This window comes from Leopardus geoffroyi, chromosome X (assembly GCF_018350155.1).
Source record: "Leopardus geoffroyi isolate Oge1 chromosome X, O.geoffroyi_Oge1_pat1.0, whole genome shotgun sequence".
Classification (NCBI taxonomy): Eukaryota; Metazoa; Chordata; class Mammalia; order Carnivora; family Felidae; genus Leopardus; species Leopardus geoffroyi.
This window is the reverse complement of record NC_059343.1, coordinates 22,501,628-22,526,843: the sequence shown is the minus strand read 5'-3', so window position 1 is coordinate 22,526,843 and position 25,216 is coordinate 22,501,628.

Sequence of the window (25,216 nt, the reverse complement as noted above, 5' to 3'; positions counted from 1 at the left end):
TGGTCAGTAGCCATCCTGTGAAACATATTTCTTCAGAATTCACAATGTTTTTTGTTTATTTGGTTTTGTTTTTTTAACCCAGGCATCTATACTTGGCTCAGTTATCCTTAACTCAGAATAAGGATATTGTCACTCCTTAAAGCAACATATGTTTTACACACACATGGACACATGCACACACAGATATACATAGGCATATATACATAAACATGTATTCACATATTTATATAGAAACAGATAAATTAATGAAAAACAAATACATACATATTTTGATTAATTCATTTATTCCAGTTTTAGGCTCTGCCTCATATACACATAGAACCTTCCATCTTCCTTTAGTGTCCTGATGATTTATTTACAAATAAGCATATTTACTGTAGAGATTTTAGGATATATATATGATCATGAAGAAGAAAAAGCCTATGTTTATCCATTTAATGCTATTATTGCATATATTCCTACATATACACGTATATATGCATATCCGTATGTGCATATAAAAATATTATAATGTATATGCTGTTAGGGTAAACACATTATCATTGAACGAAATACCAGTTTTCAAAATAATTGAATACTCTTCAAATATGTAGAATTCAATGCATGTTTCCTGAAAACCTACTATATTCAAAGGATTATATGAGTACATTCCTGAGGATTTTTATTGTGGTATTTTCTCTGGAGACAGAGAAGTGAAGGCAGTCTGAGTATCCATAATTGAGGTAGTGGGTAGGAAATATAATGATAGCACATCCTGAATATGCAAGAGTTTGAAGCAACAAATGAGATACAGAGAAAGCTCTCTGGATCTTAAAACATAATGAGTGCTGAGTGGCAAAAAAAAAAAAGTAAGAAGAAGTGTGACATACATAATCCAATACTATATGCATAAATATTTAAAAATGCATGCATATAAGATGAGAATACCTAGTACGGTGTTTGCAAACTTCGAGAGATCATTGCTGAACTCCCATATCCATAGTAACTCATTCCTCCTTTCCTTAATCTACTTTAATCATAAAGTTGAAGTTTCTGTCTTCAACTTATTATCTCTCCTGGAAAGGCATGCATTTTTGTAGAAGCCTGATCCAAAATCAAGAATGTTACTTAATCTATGTAGCCATGTGAGTAGATAATATTCAGTAGAAGTGAAACTTTTTTTTTTTTTTTTACAAACGTTTGGTTTTGGGAGAGAGAGTGCAAGCCAGGGAAGTGCAGAGAGAGAGGGGGGGATAGAGGATCTGAAGTGGGCTCCTCTCTGACAGCAGAGAGCCCGAGGTGGGGCTCAAACTCATAAACCATGAGATCATGGCCTGAGTCGAAGTCAGTCGAATGCTCAACCAACTGAACCACCCAGGCACCCCCGTGAAAACACCTCTTTTTTTTTCCCACCTCAGCTCTACATAATATCCCATATGTCTTTCCTCTTTACTAGCATATTTTTTTTAAATATGAAATTTATTGTCAAATTGGTTTCCATACAACACCCAGTTTTCATCCCAAATGGTGCCCTCCTCAATACCCATCACCCACCCTCCCCTCCCTCCCACCCCCCATCTACCCTCAGTTTGTTCTCAGTTTTTTTTTTTTTTAATTTTTTTTTTTTCTTCAACGTTTATTTATTTTTGGGACAGAGAGAGACAGAGCATGAACGGGGGAGGGGCAGAGAGAGAGAGGGAGACACAGAATCGGAAACAGGCTCCAGGCTCTGAGCCATCAGCCCAGAGCCTGACGCGGGGCTCGAACTCACGGACCGCGAGATCGTGACCTGGCTGAAGTCGGACGCTTAACCGACTGCGCCACCCAGGCGCCCCTGTTCTCAGTTTTTAAGAGTCTCTTATGCTTTGGCTCTCTCCCTCTCTAACCTCTTTTTTTTTTTTTTTCCTTCCCCTCCCCCATGGACTTCTGTTAAGTTTCTCAGGATCTACATAAGAGTGAAAACATATGGTATCTGTCTTTCTCTGTATGGCTTATTTCACTTAGCATCACACTGTCCAGTTCCATCCACGTTGCTACGAAGGGCCATATTTCATTCTTTCTCATTGCCACATAATATTCCACTGTGTATATAAACCACAATTTCTTTACCCATTCATCAGTTGATGGACATTTAGGCTCTTTCCATAATTTGGCTATTGTTGAGAGTGCTGCTATAAACATTGGGGTACAAGTGCCCTTATGCATCAGCACTCCTGTATCCCTTGGGTAAATTGCTAGCAGTGCTATTGCTGGGTCATAGGGTAGGTCTATTTTTAATTTTTTTTTCCAACGTTTATTTATTTTTGGGACAGAGAGAGACAGAGCATGAACAGGGGAGGGGCAGAGAGAGAGGGAGACACAGAATCGGAAACAGGCTCCAGGCTCTGAGCCATCAGCCCAGAGCCTGACGCGGGGCTCGAACTCACGGACCGCGAGATCATGACCTGGCTGAAGTCGGACGCTTAACCGACTGCGCCACCCAGGCACCCCTATTTTTAATTTTTTGAGGAACCTCCACACTGTTTTCCAGAGCGGCTGTACCAGTTTGCATTCCCACAAACAGTACAAGAGGGTTCCCGTTTCTCCACATCCTCTCCAGCATCTATAGTCTCCTGATTTGTTCATTTTAGACACTCTGGCATGAGGTGATATCAGAGTGTGGTTTTGATTTGTATTTCCCTGATGAGGAGTGATGTTGAGCATCCTTTCATGTGCCTGTTGGCCATCCAGATGTCTTCTTTAGAGAAGTGTCTATTCATATTTTCTGCCCATTTCTTCACTGGATTATTTGTTTTTCGGGTGTGGAGTTTGGTGAGCTCTTTATAGATTTTGGATACTAGCCCTTTGTCCGATATGTCATTTGCAAATATCTTTTCCCATTCTGTTGGTTGCCTTTTAGTTTTGTTGATTGTTTCCTTTGCTGTGCAGAAGCTTTTTATCTTCATGAGGTCCCAATAGTTCATGTTTGCTTTTAATTCCCTTGCCTTTGGGGATGTTTCAAGTAAGAAATTGCTACAGCTGAGGTCAGAGAGGTCTTTTCCTGCTTTCTCCTCTAGGGTTTTGATGGTTTCCTGTCTCACATTCAGGTCCTTTATCCATTTTGAGTTTATTTTTGTGAATGGTGTGAGAAAGTGGTCTAGTTTCATTCTTCTGCATGTTGCTGTCCGGTTCTCCCAGCACCATTTGTTAAAGAGACTGTCTTTTTTCCATTGGATATTCTTTCCTGCTTTGTCAAAGATTAGTTGGCCATACTTTTGTGGGTCTAGTTCTGGGGTTTCTATTCTATTCCATTGGTCTATGTGTCTGTTTTTGTGCCAATACCATGCTGTCTTGATGATGACAGCTTTGTAGTAGAGGCTAAAGTCTGGGATTGTGATGCCTCCTGCTTTGGTCTTCTTCTTCAAAATTAATTTGTCTATTCAGAGTCTTTTGTGGTTCCATACAAATTTTAGGGTTGCTTGTTCTAGCTTCAAGAAGAATGCTGGTGCAATTTTGATTGGGATTGCATTGAATGTGTAGATAGCTTTGGATAGTATTGACATTTTAACAATATTTATTCTTCCAATCCATGAGCACGGAATGTTTTTCCATTTCTTTATATCTTCTTCAATTTCCTTCATAAGCTTTCTATAGTTTTCAGCATACAGATCTTTTACATCTTTGGTTAGATTTATTCCTAGGTATTTTATGCTTCTTGGTGCAATTGTGAATGGGATCAGTTTCTTTATTTGTCTTTCTGTTTCATTATTAGTGTATAAGAATGCAACTGATTTCTGTACATTGATTTTGTATCCTGCAACTTTGCTGAATTCATGTATCAGTTCTAGCAGACTTTTGGTGTGGAGTCTATCAGATTTTCCACGTATAGTATGTCATCTGCAAAAAGTGAAAGCTTAACTTCATCTTTGCCAGTTTTGATGCCTTTGATTTCCTTTTGTTGTCTGATTGCTGATGCTAGAACTTCCAACACTATGTTACACAACAGCGGTGAGGGTGGACATCCCTGTCGTGTTCCTGATCTCAGGGAAAAAGCTCTCAGTTTTTCCCCATTGAGGATGATATTACCTGTGGGCTTTTCCTAAAGGGCTTTGATGATGTTTAAGTATGTTCCTTCTATCCCGACTTTCTCGAGGGTTTTTATTAAGAAAGGATGCTGAATTTTGTCAAATGCTTTTTCTGCATCGATTGACAGGATCATATGGTTCTTATCTTTTCTTTTATTAATGTGATGTAGCACTTTGGTTGATTTGCGAATGTTGAACCAGCCCTGCTGCCCAGGAATGAATCCCACTTGATCATGGTGAATAATTCTTTTTATATGCTGTTGAATTCAATTTGCTAGTATCTTATTGAGAATTTTTGCATCCATATTCATCAGGGATATTGGCCTGTAGTTCTCTTTTTTTGTTGGGTCTCTGTCTGGTTTAGGAATCAAAGTAATGCTGGCTTCATAGAATGAGTCTGGAAGTTTCCCTTCCCTGTCTATTTTTTGGAATAGCTTGAGAAGGATAGGTATTATCTGTGCTTTAAATGTCTGGTAGAATTCCCCTGGGAAGCCATCTGGTCCTGGACTCTTATTTGTTGGGAGATTTTTGATAACTGATGCAATTTCTTTGCTGGTTATGGGTCTCTTCAAGCTTTCTTTTTCTTCCTGTTTGAGTTTTGGAAGTGTGTGGGTGTTTAGGAATTTGTCCATTTCTTCCAGGTTGTCCAGTTTGTTGGCATATAATGTTTCACAGTATTCCCTGATAATTGCTTGTATTTCTGAGGGATTGATTGGAATAATTCCATTTGCATTCATGATTTTATCTATTTGGGTCATCTCCCTTTTCTTTTTGAGAAGCCTGGCTAGAGGTTTATCAATTTTGTTTATTTTTTCAAAAAACCAACTCTTGGTTTCATTGATCTGCTCTACAGTTTTTTTAGATTCTATATTGTTTATTTCTGCCCTGATCTTTATTATTTTTCTTCTTCTGTTGGGTTTGGGGTATCTTTGCTGTTCTGCTTCTAGTTCCTTTAGGTGTGCTGTTAGATTTTGTATTTGGGATTTTTCTTGTTTCTTGAGATAGGCCTGGATTGCAATGTATTTTCCTCTCAGAACTGCCTTCGCTGCATCCGAAAGCATTTGGATTCTATTTTCATTTTCCTTTGTTTCCATATATTTTTAAATTTCTTCTCTAATTTCCTGGTTGACCCATTCATTCTTTAGTAGGGTGTACTTTAACCTCCATGATTTTGGAGGTTTTCCAGACTTTTTCCTGTGGTTGATTTCAAGCTTCATAGCATTGTGGTCTGAAAGTATGCATGGTATGATCTCAATTCTTATATAGTTAGGAAGGGCTGTTTTGTGACCCAGTATGTGATCTATCTTGGAGAAGGTTCCATGTGCACTCGAGAAGAATGTATATTCTGTTGCTTTGGGATGCAGAGTTCTAAATATATCTGTCAAGTCCATCTGATCCAATGTATCATTCAGGGCCCTTGTTTCTTTATTGATCCTGTGTCTAGATGATCTGTGCATTCTTGTAAGTGGAGTATTAAAGTCCCCTGCAATTACCACATTCTTATCAATAAGGTTGCTTATATTTGTGATGAATTGTTTTATATATTTGGGGCTCCTGCATTCGGCACATAGTCGTTTATAATTGTTAGCTCTTCCTGATGGATAGACCCTGTAATTATTATACAATGCCCTTCTTTATCTCTTGTTACAGCCTTTAATTTAAAGTCTAGTTTGTCTGATATAAGTATGGCTACTCCAGCTTTCTTTTGGGTTCCAGTAACATGACAAATAGTTCTCCATCCCCTCACTTTCAGTCTGAAGGTGTCCTCAGGTCTAAAATGAGTCTCTTGTAGACAGAAAATAGATGGGTCTTGTTTTTTCATCCATTCTGATAAGCTATGTCTTTTGGTTGGCGCATTTAGTCCATTTACACTCAGTGTTATTATAGAATGGTATGGGTTTAGAGTCATTGTGATGTCTGTAGGTTTCATGCTTGTAGCGATGTCTCTGGTACTTTGTCTCGCAGGATCCCCCTTAGGATCTCTTGTAGGGCTGGTTTAGTGGTGATGAATTCCTTCAGTTTTTGTTTGTTTGGGAAGACCTTTATCTCTCCTTCTATTCTGAATGACAGACTTGCTGGATAAAGGATCCTCGGCTGCATAATTTTTCTGTTCATCACATTGAAGATTTCCTGCCATTCTTTTCTGGCCTGCCAAGTTTCAGTAGAGAGATCCATCATGAATCTTATCAGTCTCCCTTGATATGTTAGAGCATGTTTATCCCTAGCTGCTTTCAGAATTTTCTCTTTATTGTTGTATTTTGCCAGTTTCACTATGATATGTCATGCAGAAGATCAATTCAAGTTACCTCTGAAGGGAGTTCTCTGTGCCTCTTGGATTTCAATGCCTTTTTCCTTCCCCAGATCAGGGAAGTTCTCAGCTATGATTTCTTCAAGTACACCTTCAGCACCTTTCTCTCTCTCTTCCTCCTTTGGAATCCCTATTATATGTGTATTATTGTGTTTCATCACATCACTTAGTTCTCTAATTCTCCCCTCATACTCCTGGATTTTTTTTATCTCTCTTTTTCTCAGCTTCTTCTTTTTCCATAATTTTATCTTCTAATTTACCTATTCTCTCCTCTGCCTCTTCAATCCGAGCTGTGGTGGCCTCCAGTTTATTATGCAGCTCATTTATAGCATTTTTTAGCTCCTGCTGTTTCTTAGTCCCTTGATCTCTGTAGTAATATTCTCTGCTGTCCTCTATACTTTTTTCAAGCCCAGCGATTAATTTTATGACTATTATTTTAAATTCACTTTCTGTTATGTTGCTTAAATCGTTTTTGATCACTTCATTAGCTGTCACTACTTCCTGGAGTTTCTTTTGAGGAGAATTCTTCTGTTTCATCATTTTGGATAGTTCCTGGAGTGGCGCAGAACTGTGGGGCACTTCACCTGTGCTGTCTGGAGTAACTTGTGTTGGTGGATGTGGCCGCAGTTAGACCTGATGTCTGCCCCCAGCCCACCGCTGGGGCCACAGTCAGACTGGTGTTACCTTATCATCCCCTCTCCCAGGGGCAGGACTCACTGTGGAGTGGTGTGGCCTCTGTCTGGGCTACTTGCACACTGCCAGTCTTGTGGTACTGCTTCAATGGGATCTGGCATATCAGCCGGGGTGGATCTGCAAGGTGCACAGGGGCAGGAGGGGCAGGCTCAGGTCCCTTTGCCTTTGGTGGTCCGCTGCAAGAGGGGCCCTGCAGCACCGGGAGGGAGGCAGACCTGTCGGAGAAATGGATCTACAGAAGCACAGCGTTGGGCGTTTGCGTGGTGCAAGCAAGTTCCGTGACGGGAACTGGTTCCCTTTGGGATTTTGGCTGGAGGATGGGCGAGGGAGATGGTGCTTCCCAGCGTCTTTGTTCCCTGCCATGCTGAGTCTGTCCTCCAGGGCTCAACACCTCTCCCTCCCATTGTCCTCTAGCCGTCCCAGTCTCCGAGCAGAGCTGTTGACTTATAACATTCCAGATGTTAAGTCCCGCTGGCTGTCAGAACTCATGCAGTCTGGCCCCTCCACTTTTGCAAGCCAGACTTCGGGGGCTCTGCTTTGCTGGGCGGGCTGCCCCTCTGCTGCCCCGGCTCCCTCCTGCCAGCCCATGGAGCGCACACTGCCTCTCCGCCCTCCCTACCCTCTTCCGTGGGCCTCTTGTCTAGGCTTGGCTCTGGAGAGTCTGTTCTGCTAGTCTTCTGGCGGTTTTATGGGTTATTTAGGCAGATGTGGGTGGAATCTAAGTGATCAGCAGGACACGGTGAGCCCAGCATCCCCCTACGCCGCCATCTTCCTCCCATTTCCGAAAACACCTCTTATACAGATGGAATTACCACTGTTTTTATGACTTCTGATTTGCAGAAACACTTTTAAGACTCTTAATGTCTTATTAATTTGGTTGACTACATGTGACCTGTAGACCTAATCAGCATTTAAAGAGATTTATTAGCAAGAAGTTGCATCTTTTGAACATTTTACTTATGCTTCTCCCTGGTCTTCACTAAGATGGTCTTCATAAGGGGGTGCCAGCCTGGCTCTGTCAGTAAAGCATGCGACTCTTGATCTCAGGGTAATGAGTCTGAGCTCCACATTGGGGTGGAGATTATGTTTAAAAACATAAGATGGTCTTTGTAGACTTGGCAGAAACAATACATTTTCTTCCACTTTGATCTATGGGTTTTTGTACTTAATTGGAGTGATTAAGAGTAGACAAGTGATAGTATTGAGAAGGAGTGAAAAGTTTCAAATTTCGACTAGTAATTTATGTTTAGTATTAATTCTTGCTCTTCTATTTTAGAATTCTTACAAAATATGACTTTATTCTAATATATTCTATTGTTGATATTCTATATTCTCTTAATACAAAACATACTGATAAAGCATCTTGTCTCTGCCAAGGATCAGTAAAGTCTCTTGTAAGGACCAGTGTAAATATCTTGGGTTTTGTGGACCATGTGATCTTTGTCACAACTGTTCAACTCTGCCTTTATATCTTATGAAAGCATCCATAAATGATACGGAAACAGACAAGGGCAAAATGTGTTCCAAGAAAATTTTGTTAACTAAACTCATTGCAGGCTGGATTTGGTCTGGGAGCCTTTTTTTGCTGACCACTTGTCTGTAGTCTCACTCAAAGTGTGTTGCGTGGGCCAGTTGAGTCGAAATTACCTGGGAGTTTATTAGAAATGTGGATTCCAAACCAGAGCTAGTGAATCAGAATCTGCAGTTTAACAAGATCTTAGGTGATTCATATACTCATTAAAGTTTGAGAAGGACTGGTCTATACTACAGATTATTTAGATTATTTATGCTTGCTGGTGTACACTCTGTTAAGCATCAGAAGTTTTCAGAATCAAAGTGGTTTCTTAGTACAAGGATTAAGGCATTAGTAACTGCCCTTCTCCAAGTACTTGTGCTATTTCAGTGTAGAAGAATAGGTACTAGATGATACTTTTAAGGGACCTGTTGTGTGATAAGCACTGTGATGAGCATTTGTAATCTGTATAACAAATCCCTGAGATATCAACGTTCTCATTTACATATGAGGAAATTGCGAAAAAGAGGGTAAATAACCTGTTCAAGGTCGAAGATGTCATAAATGAAGAAAATGAACGGTTTTAGACATGTTGTAAAAATGTAATGCCTAAGATTCTGTCATATCCGTCTATTCATATCGAACTCTTTTCCTGTTGAAGTACATTTAAGTGTGTCTTTGTGTGGATATACGTAGCTATGTTTTACTCAGGATATAATCCACAAAGAGAAATGATGTTATTAAAGGTTCTTTCCTCTCACTGAAACTCTTGATGCATTAAAAAATAGTTTTAAGGCACATGCTGTGCAGCTCCACAATGGATGACAGTAAAAAAAAGAATACTTCTGTGACTCTGTCCACACCAGCCCATTGTGTTATTCTTGTTTACAATCTCATTATCCACACATTTTAAAAGGTCATAAATTTAATTTTATATTCTTATAATTTCTAACAAACTTGAATTGTGTTCTCTTGCTAGGTATACACATTTTAATCTTTGAGAAATGCAATTTTCACCTTGAACACATTTTCTACAGGTGTTAATATATTTTTCAACACTTAATATTTTCTGTTTCCAGGATATAATTTTTCACTTTGTTTATAGGTTATTTTTGTTTGCTTTTAAAACCCATAAAATTACATAAATTACATTTAAGTAGTCAAACTAAAATAGAAGTTGCTTTTGATTTTTAGTGTATAGAGGTATTAAATTTGTATGTACAAACATTGGCTTCCAGATATAATTGGGTAATTTGTATCAGACAAAACTCTCCATTGAGGATAAGTGTAAATTTGGATGAAAAAGAAAAGCTGATATTTGAAAGCTTTGGAGACAACAAAGCTTCGGGAGGTCTGTGCTTTTTGTAAATAGACACTGATTAACACAATGCTGAAAAAAAAAAAAAAAGACTGGCAAATCTTCTCCTAAAACTGCTCAGCTGACCCCATATGCCAGGATCGGGTCATGAAGCCAAATCTAAATCATAAGTGATGAGGGGAAAAAAAAGAGACTACCAAATTTACTTTCGGCAATGAACCCCAGGGTCTGAAGCCAGTCCCACTTCCCTAAAACCGAAGCTGCCTATTCCTTAAACAAACAAGCAGCTGGGATTCTCTCAACAAGAAAAGAATGATTTTTGGGAAGAAAGCCAGAAGCATCTGAATAGTCTTTTTCTCTTGGTACTGACCATCTATGCACTTCTTTGTCCTACAACATGATGAGAGATATCAGCAAGACGTTGGTAGGGAATGTGATGAATCGTCGCGAAATGTTAGGTTCATTTTTGTGTAAGTCGCAAATATGGCAAGCTTACCTCATCTGTAATTCTTCAACAAGCTGGTAGTGCTTATAATTACAATAAGATATGATAAAAAATAGACTTACACAGTTTTTTAAAAGAAGTATGGGTATTTATAATTTACAGAAAGTGTTTGTATCCTAAGATACAAAAGAACCAGTGACCCAACTTTTAAGTATCATCACTGGAATGAATGATTAAGTTTGCTTTATAAAGCAAGAATATTGACAGGTATTCCTATGGGCATGTAAGAATCATTTTAAGAAGTTATGGCAAAAAAAAGACCTTATTAAAAACTATGTGTGTGTGTGTGTGTGTGTGTGTGTGTGTGTGTGTGTGTGTGTGTAAAAAGATTACAAACAGCAAGATCTTTATGGGGAAAACAGTGAAATATTACTGAAGAGCCCTAAGGAAGACCTTAAAAGTAGAGAGCTATACTCCATTCCTGGAAAAATTAAATATCATTAAATTACCAGGTTTTCTCAAAGTGATCATTAAATTCAAAATCATAAAAACCAAAATCACACCAAGATTGCTCATAAAACTGAATAAGCTGATTCTATTTCAGGCATTGAAAATATGTGAATGATTAGGCAAGAAGAGTTTTAAAGATAAAGACAGGACCCTTGGTGTATATGTTTCCTCCCGTGGCAAGAAGGATTTTGCAGATATGATGAAGTTCAGGATTTTGACCAGATGAGACTATCCTGGTTATCCTGGTTACTTTAACTGCAGTCATTAAGAAGGGAGAACCATTCCACAGGGTTGGAAATAGGAACCTGAAGTACAAGGAGGACAGATGTGAGGCATGACCCGGACTTCACCTGCCACTGCTGGCTTTGAAAATGGAAGACCAAGACCACAAGCCAAGGAAGCTGGGGACAGCCCTCAGCTGGAAGCCAGCTACAAAACAAGACCAGTCCTACAAATGAAAGAGACTGAATTCTGCCAATAACTGGCAAGATCAGTAAGAGGATTCCCCTCTGGAGTCCCTAGGAAGGAATACAGTCTGCCATCACCTTGATTTCAGCCCAGGAAGACCCTTGTCAGCCTTCTGATGTAAACAACTGTAAGATAATAAAGTTATATTGTGTGAGGCTACCAAATTTGTGGTAATGTGCTAACACAGTAGTAGGAAACTAAAACCAAAGGCTATCGTGTGGTGTTGGTGCAGAACTGGAGCAAAATAGAGTCCCAAAGTAGATCCATGTGTATAATAAATTTACTATATGAGAAAAAGTGACATTTCAAATTATGAGAGAAAGCAAAGGCCACTGAACAGAGTATAGGCCAGTTGGCTGTTGTGGAGAAAAAGTTTGATACTTTTCCCCTTAGAAAAATAAATTCAAAATGGAAGAGCGGTACCTGGGTGGCTCAGTTGGTTGAGCGTCGACTCTTGATTTGGGCTCAGGTCATGATCTCATCGTTCATGGGTTCAAGCCCTGCATCAGGCTCTGTGCTGACAGTGCAGAGCCTGCTTGGGATTCTCTCTCTCCTCTCTCTCTTCCCTTCCCCAGCTCACACATGCTCTCTGTCTCTGTCTCTCTCTCCCCCTCTCCCTCTCCCTCTTTCTCTCTCAAATAAACTTTAAAAAAACAAAATGAAGCACGGAGATTAATAGAAAACATAGGTGAATATATTTATGATCTTAGGTGGCAAAAATGTATTTTTAAGCAGACACAAACAGCAAAGACCTTGAAAAAAATTTGGTAATATGACTCCCTTAAAATTGACCAAATCTATGAAAAAAACCCTCTAAACACTTGAATAATTCAACAGGTAGAAAGGAAATATATATATTTAGATTCTGTATTATTTAAGGAAGCATTACAAATCAGAAAGGAAGAGAAGTAAGTGAATGGAAGTATAGGCAAGAAATAAGAATGAGAGAATCAAAGAGGTAAATTTAAGTTACAAATGAATATGTGAAGTAATGTTCAATCTCATTAGTTGTCACAAAAGGGTAAAATAAAAGTAATAGATTATTCTCAACCATTAGATTGTCAATCATTCAGAAATTGGAAAATATATATATTGATTAAGGGCTCCAGAGGAGGGTTGTGCTCCTGTGATCCTACTGTGTGTGTGTATAACTCTAAACAATTTGAAATGTAATTCAAAAGAATATATTAAAAACAAAATGCAGAAATTCCTTCTCTGAGTGCCTGTATTTTAGAAAAAACTTACACATGAACATGAAGAGGATTTGATACACAGATGCTCATTTCAGTATTATTTATAATAAAAACCACTTACTGGACCATCAAAAATGGCATAGCTTGACTAACTGTGGAATATCCATTTCATAAAGCGCCATGCAACGATTAGAGTAAATGCTCAAAATGTATGTCCTAGACAGAACTTCAAAACATCTTGCTTAGAGACAAAACATGTTGAAAAAATGGCCTAATATATGAAAAACATACAGAAAAACAATATTATAAGTTTCTATCAGTATATAAACAGATGTTTATGCCAGTATGTGGCCCAAGTTCAGGTATGTTATATATCTAACATATTACTGGTTACCTCCAAGAAAGAGGAAATGGGTGTGCAGAAGAGTAAGGAAAACCATTCAAAGTAGTCAGAGGGGTCGTTAGTCTTCGAGATATTTTAAAGTATCTACCAATAGGGGCACCTGAGTGGCTCAGTCAGTTAAGCATTGGACTTGGGCTCAGGTTATGATCTCATGGTTTATGAATCAAAGCCCCACATTGGGCTCTGTGTTGACAGCTCAGAGCCTGGAGACTGCTTAGGATTCTGTGACTCCCTCTCTCTGCCCCTCCCCCTGCTTGTGCTCTGTCTCTAAAATAAATAAATAAATAAATAAATAAATAAATAAATAAATAAATAAAATACCTACCAATATATCTCTATATTTATATACTGCAAGTGCAATTAAAAATTAAGTGAAAATACTCCATTCACTCTGGCTATATATTTATAGATATTGTCAGCATTATTTTGCACTTGTAAAAAGAGTTATGTAAAATGTTTTTTCTTAGGGTGCCTGGCTAGCTCAGTCATTGGAGCATGAGACTCTTGATCTCAAGGTCGTGAGTTCGAGCCCCAGTTGTGTATACAGATTACTTTAAAATTAAAAAATAAAGGGTGCCTGGGTGGCTCAGTCGGTTGAGCGTCCAACTTCAGGTCAGGTCGTGATCTTGTGGTTTGTGGGATCGAGCCCCATGTCGGGCTCTGTGCTAAGAGCACAGAGCCTGGAGCCTGCTTTGGATTCTGTGTCTGCCTCTCTTTTGCTCTGCCCCTCCCCTGCTCACGCTCTGTCTCTCTCTCTCGCTCTCTCTTTCTTAAAAATAAACATTAAAAATGTTTTTTAAATTAAAAAAACTTTTCTTTCCAGAGACAAGAAAAATATTTCTTTACTTAAGGAACCCAATGATTGTATTTTCCTTTCTTGTACTAGACAAACTGTATAACTTCCTATTACTTTTGTCTCATAAATTCTAGGAATTTTGAAGGCAAATTCATTGCTTAAATTCAGTATTCGAATTGTTCAAATTTCTAGAATTCCACAATATCTCTTATTTTATATATAACTTTATCATAACCATTTTTTTTTTTATAGAAAAAGGTCCTTACTTTGATATATTTTGAACCCTTTTCCCCCACATGTATTACCTGTAGGCTACCTCTTTGTGGGAGAGAAGGACTTAAATTTAAAAATATTTTTAATTTAAATAATAAATAGACCAACAAATATATCATTGGAAAATTTAGTAGGGAGTACCCAGAATTGTAGGCATGATATGTACATAGTCTTCAAATATTTGAAGGGATTGCCATTTTGAAAAAAAAAAAAAAGTAAGAAAGAATTTGTTTTGAAAAAGACCTAGATTCAATGGGTTGAAGAGACAGGGATGCAGATTTTTACCTCAACATACTGGGACAAATTCATCAAAAGGAATTTTTGCATGAAGCATACGTGAATTGTTTTCCCCCAGATTTTATCATGGTCAACTCTCTCCCTCCTTTAGGTCCTTGTCATTTCACTTGTCACCTTCTTAGTGAGATACATTCTCACCATCTTGTTTATAATTCTAATCTCTCTTTGAACCACATCCCCATTGCACTCCCTTTATCCTGTTTTTGTTTCATTTTATATTTTTCTCTTTTTTAAGGTTTTAAATATTATATTTTATTGGTTTGTTTTCAGTAATCTCTACACCCAGCGTGGGGCTCAAACAAGACGAAGAGTCACATGCTATACTGACTGAGCCAGCCAGGTGCCCCATTTTGTATTTTTCTACATAAAACTTATCAACTTTGGGGCGCCTGGGTGGCGCAGTCGGTTAAGCGTCCGACTTCAGCCAGGTCACGATCTCGCGGTCCGTGAGTTCGAGCCCTGCGTCGGGCTCTGGGCTGATGGCTCAGAGCCTGGAGCCTGTTTCCGATTCTGTGTCTCCCTCTCTCTCTGCCCCTCCCCCGTTCATGCTCTGTCTCTCTCTGTCCCAAAATAAATAAACGTTGAAAAAAAAAATTTAAAAAAAAACAACAAAAAAAAAACTTATCAACTTTGATATTCTGCATGGTTCAGTATAGTTCCGCTAACCACATGTGCCCATTTAAGTATATATTTTAATTAAATCTCAATAAAAATTTTTAAAAGTTGATTCAGTAACACTGGCCATGTTCATGTGTTCAATAGCCACATGTGGCTACTGTCTATCATACTGAACAATGCAGATATTATAGGACATTTCCAAAATGGTGGAAACCTCTTTTGAGCAGCCATTCAATTAGATGGCAAACTCCATGAAGACATGCCCTAGGAAGAGAGTAAATCTTTAATAATATTTGCTTAATGAATGAATGAAGGAGCATGATGAGAAGTTATGGGAAGAGTAATAAATGATCTAGAACTTATTAGATTGTACACCTTACACACTATACAGTTCCCAGGGAGCACACTGGAAAACTAGAACACTTAGAATTAAGGTAAGTATGGATACCAAAGAGAAAACTATTTTTCTAAAGTCATCGTAATGGAATGAATATTGCAGAGTCTGATTTGTAAGTCTCCCTGAAGTAAAGAATTTGATAAATCTGGCAGGTTGATGTTGAGTTTAATTCAGAATCCTAAGCAGTGAGTTTGGAAATAAATAGGCAAATTTGGAAATCGTGGCAGAGATTTGACTTGAGTACCCTGAGGATGTTGAGCTTATCAAACGAGTTGTCTATGCAGATAGAAAGCAGAAGAGATTTAAAAACACACCAGATCTTAATCAAGAAGGAGTTTGTTTCCCTTGGTTCTTTAATGGCAGATTTCAAAAAGTCTTTTGGAATGAGGATCACTTTATTCTATTAATAAAATTGCGTTATACGAAAATGACCTCCATAATAAATTAAAAGACATATATTTCTATCACAATTGTTGCATGGGTCTGTCTCCTATTGTTAATAACTTATAAAGAGACATATTTATGAGCACCAATGAATACCATGTTACTTCACTTTTTATTTGATTATTTAATAATTTTAGCTGTACATTTTAGTTCTATGTTTTGTTTAGTAATTTTAGTTGTATACTACCTGAAGCATTTTTTTTTTCTTGAATAAACTGGCAACACTTCAAATCAGCAGTGTGAAAAATAGAGGATATTTTAATAAACACATAAGATCTACCTCAGCACCAATATGAGAGACACTTAGTTGTTAATGTACAAAGATATGTGTGTATGTATTTTTATTGAGATATAATCGACGTGTAACATTATGTAAGATTACAGTGTACAAATGTGTTGATCTGATACATCTAAATATTGTAATTAATTACCACCTTAGCATTAGTGAACACCTCCATCACATCACATGATTATCAGTTCTTTTTTTGTGGTGAGAACAATTAAAATCTAGCCTCTTGTAAACTTTGAAGTTGATACTACAGTAACACTGAGTATAATCACTACATTGTACATTAGCTCTCCAGGATTTATTTACTACTAGTTACAGGTTTATACTCTTAAACAACATCTCCCCAATCACCCCACCTCCCAGCTCTGATAAGCACTACTCTACTATCTGTTTTACAAATTCAGGGGTTTTTTTTAGATTCCACATATAATTGATATCATACAGTATTTGTCTTTCTCTATCAGACATCTCATTTAGCAAATGTTCTCAATATCCATCCATCCATCTTGTTGCAAATGGCAATATTTCCTTCTTTCTCAAGGCTGAATAATATTCCTCTGTGTGTGGGAGGGGGCACATTTTCTTTATCCTTTCATCTGTTGAGGGACACATAGGTTGTTTCTATATCATGGCTGTTGTGAATAATGCTACAGTGAACATGGGGGTGCAGATGCGTTTTTGATACCTTGTTTTCGTTTCCTTTAGATGTAGTCCCAGAAATGGGATTGCTGAAACTATATATCTGATAAGGGATTAATATCCAAAATATGTAAACTATTCATACAACTGAATAACAAGAACCCAAAATACCAATTAAAAATGTGCAGAAGAACCGATTAGACAGTTTGCCACAGAAGACATCCAAATGGCCAACAGGTACACGAGAAGATACTCAACCTCACTAATCATCAGGGAAATGAAAATCAAAACCATAATGAAAAAAATAAAAACCTAACACCTGTTAGAATGGCTATCATCAAGAAGACAAGAGATAACAAGTGTTGGCAAAGATGTAGAGAAAAAGGAATCCTTGTGCCTTGTTGATGGGAATGTTGTTCCTCCACTGTGGAAAACAGTGTAGAGGTGCATCTAAAATCGAAAATAGCATACAATGTTTCTATTAACATTTAAGGAAATTTTCTCCTGTTGAAAGCAAGGCACCCTTCTTGATATGCATACTTTATGAAGCCACAGTACAAAAAAAAAGATATATAATAATATACAACATGCAGAGGTCAAATCTTGGATAGAGCTTTTGAATAATGATTGAATTGTTCAATCTAAGTCTGGATTTACCTGCGTCAAATGACGATCACACTTTACTAACGATTCATATATTTTACTTTTACCTTCCATTCCAGGGCAATGTAGAGTAGTGATTAAAACCTTCCTTCCAGAGCCATATTGTGTGGTTTTGGATCCTGGTTCTCATTCCCTAGCTGCGTGATTCATGAAGGTTCATCCATGACTCTGTTTTAGTTTCTTCATTTGGTTGTGTTAAAAATTATAAATAACATAGTTGTAGTAGTGCCTGGAACATCGTAAGCACTAAATAAATGTTGGCTGTCATAATTTTACCTTGGGGATTCTTACTAGTAACCCCAAACTGTCATCTAGCTCCTATTTCCTTCTATAGTCCATAAAAATTATTTTTATTCTCTTTTTAAATCTCTGTCCCTTTTTGACTCTTTATTATCATATAAACAAGTTAACACATCCTTAAAAAAAAAAAGTCTTGGTCCCAAATTCCCCTCAGTTATAGTCTAACTCTATTTTCCATTATATTCACACGTTTCATTGTTTCCTCAATTCATAGCAATCAACTTAAACCGAACACAGCTTCCATCTCCCCACATGTTCTCTCCTCTCACTAATGAAACTGACTTTCTGAACACCAAATCAAATGAACATTTTCCCATTGTTAATTTATGAAACTTTTCTAGCTTTTACACTGTTGAACAGTTCTTCCTTCCACTTTTTTCACTTAGTCTCCCCAGTGCTGTTTTCCCTATTTGTCCCTCTATTCTACTGGCAGTTTCCCACTGAAACTTATTAATTTTTCTTCTAGGTATTGCTTAGTTGCTGATACATTCCTGACGGAAATCTGCTCTAAGCTCTGTGCTCTATATGAGTTCTATCCTACACAAAGTCTCCTGACCAAATGTGGGGTAGGGGCTCAAAATTCAGAATAGAGTACAAGGATAGAAAATATCTGGTTATGATGAGGATGTTGAACAATGAGAACTGTCATACACTGGTAGTGTGATTATACATTAGCAGAAACTCTGTGGAAAACTGTATAAGCTCCTAGTATCTTCAATATATTTACCCATTTTTGCAAGCCCAGGTACATGTACAATAGTTTCAGAATTGCTAATGCACATGACTCTGAAAAGTATGAATCCCAAATTTAGTTCAATATTTTTGTCATTATTTGTGTGTGTGTGTGTGTTGAAATTTACAAACTCTGAAAAAGATCTGTAAAGATCTTAACTGTGAGACTATTTTTGTTTATTTACTTATTTGTTTGTTTATTGAGAGAGAGAGAGAGAGCACATGCACATGAGCCAGGGAGGGGCAGAAATAAAGATAGAGAATGTTAAGCAGACTTCACGCCCCGCATGGAGCCCCACACAGGGCTTGATCTCACAATGGTGAGATCATGACCTGAGCTAAAATCAAGAGTTGGATGCTTAACCGACTGAGTCACCAAGGTGCCCCATTAACTGTGAGATTTGACATATGGTGACAAAAGCATACACTTGTGTATGGTCATGACACATATATCTCCATCAAGATGTACAATATTTCCTTCATTCTATAAATTTTCCTTATGCCCCTTTCCTATCTACTCCACAGAACCCTAACAGCCACTTTTCTGAAAATTTTCCCAATGGATTATTTTTTCTGTTCTATAGCCTTATATAAATAAAATTGTATAGCATATAACTTTTCATATCCAGATTCTTTTGCTCATTGTAATGTCCATGATATGGAGCGTATCAGCAGTTCTTTTTTTTTTTTTTTTTTTTTTTCTGTGTACTGTACTTTTATATGATATACCACAATTTTTTTTATCCATTCTCCTGTTGGTGGACATTGGATCGCATCTAGTTGGGGTTTTTTATGAATAAAGCGTCTTTAAAATTATTGCCCAAATCCTTTAGTGAGCATTTAAAAAAATTGTTTTGGAGAAGTAGTTAGAATTTTAATTGCTCTATCATAGTATATATGTATGATTAGCTTTTAGAAAACTTCTTCATAGTTTTAAGAATGGTTGTTATTTTATAAGCCAAAAAACATTGAATTTCATTTTCTTCAGTTGCTCCACATTCTTTTCAATATTCGGTGATGTCAATCGTTTCCATTTTAGCCACTATTTATGTATTTTTCATTGTGTTATGCCTGTTTGATATTTTTTGCCTATTTTTATTCAATTGTTTTCTTTTTATTGTTGAGTTTAGGAAATTATGTATTGTGGACACCCATACTTGGTCACCCATGTAATTTGCAAAACATTTCTCTAAGTCTTTGGTTTACTAATTAATTGTGTCTTTGACGAGCAAAAGTTGTAATTTGGATGAAATGTAAAGTGTAATTTTTGTACCTGTTATGGATTCTTTTTTCTGTTGGCTAAGAAAATCTTGCCTACTCCAAGTTATTGGTTTCTTCTTGAAATTTTATGTTTAACTTTTTTATGGTTAGCTCTGTGATGCATTTTATATTCATTTTGTGTAGGTTGTGAGGTAAGGGTCAAGGTTCATTTATTTTCTGTATCCTAGTTATTCCGGCACCATTTGTTGGAAAACTGTCCTTTTCCCTTTGATACATGTGTGAGCACATATGTGTGCACAGACAGGAGCATGTGTTCATGCCTTGGTCAGATGTCAATTATCTACTGCCCTGAACTATTATCTATCATTATGCAAAGATTATCCTAACTTTATATTCAGTCTTGAAGTCAGGTACTTTAGTCCTTCAAGGTGGTTATCATGTTTTAAGTTTATTTTAAATCCTCCGCGTCTTCATATACATTTTAGATTCAGCATATTCATTTTTACGAAGAATACCCTGCTTGGATTATTATTCAGAATGAATTTACTTTATATATCAATATGAGGAGAATTGACAGTTTGACAACATTAAGTCTTCCATCGCCATTGACTAGTATCTCTCTTCATTTATTCAAGTCTTCACTGATTTTTCCCCTTAATGTTTTGTTGTTTTCATGATTCAAACTTTGATGTCTTTGATTAAATTCATTGTTCACTATTTTTTTTAAGTTTATTTATTTTGAGAAAGTGCGTGTGCATGAGTGCAAGTGCGCGAGCAGGGGACGGGGAGGAACAGAGGGAAAGGGAGGGAGAGAATCTCAAGCAGGCTCCAAGTTGTTAGGGAGGGACTCCAGCTTCGGAACCCGCCAGATCATAACATGAGCCGAAATCAAGAGTCAGATGCTTAACCGACTGAGCCACAGAGGCACCGTGATTTTTCAGCATTAAATGATATTATAACATTTTAAATGCTATTATAAATGATTTATTGTTATCTTCATTTTCCATTGCTAGTATATGAAAGTACAAATGATATTTGTACATTAATGTACAAATACATGTAGGTCTTTTTCTTCTGAGTCGTCTTTCTCTGTTTCCACACATAAGGCAATTTTACTTATATAGTGCACATGCTGGATGAAATGTTGTAGGAATCCTGGGTTCTGATCTCTCTCTCTCTCTCTCTCTCTCTCTCTGTGTGTGTTATTTTTGTTCGAGCTTGAAGTTCATTTGAGATATCTGAATTCCAACTCTATACCTGCCCCTACCATGCTCCTCAACCCCTACTTCCATCGTGGGCAGCAGCTGACACTGTTCCTTTCTTTCAGCCTTTAAGCTCTTGTAAGTTCCCTGCCTCTTGCTGCATTCAGGGACTAGTCAAGAATATAGGCAGAATTCATATGCCTATTTTGAGACTCTCCCTTTTGTGTCTCCTCCTTCCAGATTTCTCCATCACTTTCCAACTGCTCAGGCACACCCCTCCTCTGTCTTCTGCCTCCTAAAGCCAGTAGCACTTGCAGTATTCTCCTCCAGTCCTAGTAGCCTCACAAAAATTGGGCCCTGCCCTCAGGCAAGGAGCCTTATTGCCTGGGGGATTTTCCTCAAAACAGTTGCCTTTCCTTTAGGTTTTTTTCTTTTGAGTTTTGTCCACACTGTAGTGCCTCCAAGTAGTTTTTCCACGAGAATCTATAATGGTTTCCTGCAGGAAGGAGGTTCTGAAAGAATCTAGCCTCGTGTGTGGATGAGTCCTTTATGATGTAATGTTTTCCTTTATGCTACCTGTTTAAGTTCGCTGAATCTTCTACTATAGTACCCTGAACTTGTATTGTCTGGTCTGCACAAATAGCTCAAAACGTATTTGAATCAGGAAACAAATCTATTAGTGTCATTTCTGCCATGCTTCGATCATCATTTTACACATTATATATGTTCATTAAATAGACATTTTTTGGTTTGCTTCCAGAACCTAAGTGCTTTCTTTGTGACCAATTGCTGATTTTCCTTTTTACCTATCAGAGTCTGTAAGATATGGGTACACCAGAAAAAAGAGAGACGCATTTTAACATAAGTACATTATTTATTTATTCTTTATTGTAGGAATTTTACTGTAAAATTCATAGAGGAATATGTTATGAGTTTTGATATTAATAATAAAGGTAATCTCTTTCAGCCATCTCAGACTTTTTTATTCAATCTCCTTTAGAGAAACTGTTTCACCCAAAGATAAATCATTATTATCAAAATGTTCTTTCTCCATGTGCATTATAATGCAAATAGTGCAATTCAAATTGTCAGTTGCCTCCTTGTGGTTTAATAATCATAACATTTTTATTTGCAGGTCAAATGCCACTGACTTCAGCTCAAGAGATGATGAAATGAATTAATTTAGAGTGTGTGCCAGAATGAAAGGGAGGGTGGTAATGGATCAAGCTAAGTGAAGCTGTAAAAATGAAATCATTCCAGAGTGAAGAAGAGTTAAAATATGCTGAATTCCTTTCCGTTTTGGGTTTGATATTAGTTCAGCTCATTAGGTAGAGAATGGATTAGGCTAATCCCAACTGTAATTATACATTCTATCAGGCATATAAAGGTAAACGAGAGAGTGAGTCTGAGTTGCCCTAAAATTCAGGTTTGAGATAATCAGCACAACAGAATTCAGCTGTCACTGAATGACATTCATTATGCCGCACAAGCCTAAAGCAGATGGAACTAACTCATTGTTGGCTGCATGCTAGACGTCAAGAAACAAATATATTTTGCTAGCTTCTCAGATTTTAGCAAAGCACTTATATGGTACTGGCAGTCTTTTAGATAATACACCTCAGAACCTGAAACCAGTATTTTCTTACCCCTGGGGGAAAGCAAGTAAAAATCAAAATGATGTTATAATACTTTAACACCGTACACTTGAGACCGAACCTTTGATTTCTATCCTTAATTTGGTGACTCTAGACCGTGTTTATATTTCTCAAGTTACACAGCCTTAAAAGAAATCACTTTTTCGTTGTTTCTTCAAAAAATACAGACAGATTTAATTTTTGGTTGGCTCTTATTTGTTAACACACTAGTCTCTTAAGGTGTGTGGCTGATCAAGGCGCAAAATTCAAAAAACAGCTTAGAAGTGTGAGTCTTCTCCATGTTTGATTGTTCTGACACTTCTCAGGTACTCTTCTCAGTCACTGTAGCAGTTGAGTCAGATATTTTTCTGGTACTTGATTATAATTCCTCTACTTATTTTAGTGACTATTTCCAGTCTCTTCCAAACCGCCACTAACATTATCGTATTTCAGGTCTTACCTCAAATTGTAACAACTCAAGATTTCAGCTAAGTGTCACTGAAAAAAAAAAAAAAAAAAAAAAAAAGTCAGTGAAGATGACCCCCAAAGGTGCATGTGAGGGATTTGTCATCATGTTGTACTGTGAAATCTGATCTGAATACAGTGAAAAGTAAGGATACTCTAGTGGACTTAGAGGAGTGGAAAAGTATGTAAAAACCCAGTAGCATTAATAGATTGTTGGTTCTTAGAAGGCCAAAGAATTGGTGAAGTCAGGGTACTGGAGGGAATAATCTTCAGCGAGTGAAATGCTTGAAATTCATATTATTGAAGGATGAGCAAGCATATATTGGTATTGACTAAATTCGTGTGCGATCGGGGAAGAGTTGGCTGAGGAGAAACTCATGGAAGGAAAGGAGGTCCCGACACTGAGTAGCCAGGGCTATTAAAGAACTATCTACATTAATATTAAGGTCCCCCATAATTATAGGAGTTTTTATTGGGAGTGTCATACATATGGTTAGTGAGTGAACAGAGTTGTGTATGAATGAACAAAATATATGTACACGGCTATGTATGTATGTACCTGCGTATGTATATATCAGCGGGCTTCGTTCAAACACGGTGTTGCCCCAAGGTCGTCTTAGCTGGTGCATTGAGGAATTAAAAAAAAAAAAAATCTAAAAACGTAACCACTCTCTTGGTCCCAACCATACGCTGTTTTGTATTATGGTGAAAGGAGTACATGTCTTACCTTCCCTCCTTCAAGATGTTTTAATGGCTTCATCTGTACATCTCCCACAGCTGTGGTATGTAAGAAAGACATTTGTCATGAGGCATTAAATGGAGAGTCAGTTTGAAGAGGTAACACTTGCTTTTATATCATATCTTGACATTTAATGGCAAAGGTGCTATGCACAAATGAACAGTGGATTTGTTTTTTAAAAATACCATTAGCCAAAGTGGTTTGACTTTTTACTCTGGGCCTTATATTGTTCCACATGCTTTGCATGCATTGCATTAGTCCCTTTATTTTTCCTTTTTCCTTTTTATACCTATTTAGTGATTCATTTAGTAAAGTTACTAAATGATGCAACCAGCACCGTAAACTGGCTTTAGAACATTCTAATCCCTCCAGTAAGATCCCTGTGCTCATTTACAGTTAATCCTCATTATCAGCCCTAGCCCCAGGCAGCCAGTAATCTCCTTTCTTTTTCTCTAAATATGCATTTTCTAGACACTTCATATGAATGGAATCTTACAATACATAGTCTCTTGTGTTTGGATTTTTTCTCTTAGCATAATGCTGTTAATGTTCATCAATACTGGTGCATGTATTAATATTTCATTCCATTTTATAGCTGAAGAGTATTCTTCTCTATGGATATCCTGCTTTAAGTTTCCATTTACACTGATGGACATTTAGGTTTTCCCAGTTTGGAGCCATTATGAATAGAGCTGCTGCGAATATTATTGTACAAGTCTTTGTGTGGACCTGTGTTTTCATTTACCTTAGGTAGATACCTAGGAATAGAATTGCTGGGTGGAATGGTGACAGAGGTATTCTTAAAGACAGATTTTGTTTTCAAAAGCAGGACTGATGCTGATTGTAGTTAAATAATCCAAATTCATCTTGATGTACTATCCCAGATATAGAACTTCTAACTGAAAATTTAGAAACCTGGAAATTTTTAAATTTTTATCCACACACATTTATGCCCTCACACACACATGTATCTTATTTAATGGAAATCTAATCATCATATGTCTTTTTTTTTTCTCCCCTCCCCCCCCCCTTTTTTTTTGTTTGCTGATGGAAAGGAATGTGAAACAATGAGAGGAAAATCTTCTGGACTTCAGTGTGGTAAATTGTGATGCCTTTGCTGGGGAAGTAATGTCTAAGTTAATATCAGAAGATGAATGTGTGTAAGCTATGTGCAAAGAATCTATGAACATTTCAGTCAGAGGGGACAGCATGTGAAAATCTTTGCAGCAGGAGGGAGCATGATGATTTTTGAGGAAGAGGAAGAAAGACAACGTGGATGGCATTACGTCAACGCGGAGAGAAGTTGAATCTTGACCTTCAACATTTTATTCTTGTTCCTGTAAGTAGTGAGAATCACTGAAGGGATCTAAGCAGATAGGTGACAAAAATCAGATACTCTTGTCTTCATAGGAAAACAGTGATTAGTAACGATTCATAGCACATGCTGGGAGACCACTTGGAATTAAGCTGGGTTGTTGGTTTTTGCACTTGAATTTTTTTTTTTTTTTTTTTTTTTTTTTTTTTGTGTGTGTGTAGGGGGGGGGGGAAGTTATTTATCTTGTTGATGTACTGGACAGAAAAAGACACACCAGTGACTAAAAGGACAAAGAGGA